General features: G+C 41.7%; 1 non-coding gene across 1 annotated transcript; it reads right to left on the bottom strand.

The window, feature by feature from the left end:
* Positions 1 to 826: 826 nt before the first annotated feature.
* LOC145569578 (small nucleolar RNA R71) lies at positions 827 to 932 on the bottom strand. The gene has a single exon (XR_014096169.1). It is a non-coding gene; the product is annotated as a small nucleolar RNA R71 (small nucleolar RNA).
* Positions 933 to 1,184: the final 252 nt, after the last annotated feature.

Below are 1,184 nucleotides of genomic sequence, written 5' to 3'. Positions count from 1 at the left end.
AGTTGATTGAACTTCATTGTTGATGCATGTGGATCCATTCCCCTAGCGCCTTTGCATTTGATTAGTTCAAGCTTTTTGCATTGCCTAGCTTAGCTCTAAGTTTCTACTATAAACCCCTACTAGACTTCGGAATAGCTTGACTTAGGCATTGTGCATTCGACCTCCATTCCTTTGGGTTCGACCTTGACTTACCACTACACTTTATAGGGGTTAGTTGAGTTACAAATTTTGTTTGATTGGGTGGGGTGGTAGCCCAACGACCTACCGTTCTTTATCCCATCAAAATGGCGCCGTTGCCGGGGAATGGTGCCTTGAGTGCATGTTGTTGTTGAGTCTATTTCACTTTATTTGCAAAATACAAAAAGATTTTACACTTTAGGATACACTTGTAGCCGTGGTACTTATATTTTCTTTGAGTTTTGCGTGCATAGATCCCAAGCCATGGGAGGAAATACAAGAGTTGCCTTGAAGAAACTTGGAATGCCCGGTGCATATAGGTATGAGAGCGGCATAGCTCCACCTACAACACCGGAAATTGACTTTGAAATTCGGCCGGCAATGATCACCCTAATTGAGAGAAGACAATATAGTGGGGCTAAGAATGAGAGCCCATTGAACCATCTTAAGGAGTTTGAAAAATATTGTAACACAATCAAGGTCAATGGAGTATCTCAAGAGATCATTCACCTTAAGTTGTTCCCTTTCTCTCTCATAGGAAGATCTTTGGAATGGCTAGATAAGGAAGTGAAGCCCAATTCTTTGAGAACTTAGGATGATGTCACCAAAGCTTTCTTGTTCCGTTCCTATCCTCAAAAGAAGACGGCGGAGGCAAGAGCTTTGATTCAAGGGTTCAAGCAAAAGCCAAATGAAAGTCTCTATGAAGCATGGGAAAGATTTAAGGATTATCAAAGGGAGTGTCCACACCATGGGATTCCTACCTATCAAATAATACATATCTTCTATGGTGGGTTGAGTTCTCATGGAAGAGCAAGTTTGGATGCCGGAGCCGGAGGCCCAATCATGAACAAAACGGAAGAAGAATTGGTTGATGCAATTGATGAAGTGGTTCGTCATTACATGAATTGGCAAGAAGTGGAGAGAGAACCAACAATCAAGGGTTACTTAATCGAACAACTTAGTGCCATCAATGATTTGACTACTTTGATTGCGGATTTAGGGAAAGA

The sequence above is a fragment of the Chenopodium album genome, chromosome 11 (assembly GCF_948465745.1).
Source record: "Chenopodium album chromosome 11, dcCheAlbu1.1, whole genome shotgun sequence".
NCBI classification, from domain to species: Eukaryota; Viridiplantae; Streptophyta; class Magnoliopsida; order Caryophyllales; family Amaranthaceae; genus Chenopodium; species Chenopodium album.
Note: the sequence above shows the minus strand (reverse complement) of the source record. Positions and strands in the feature narration are given on the sequence as shown.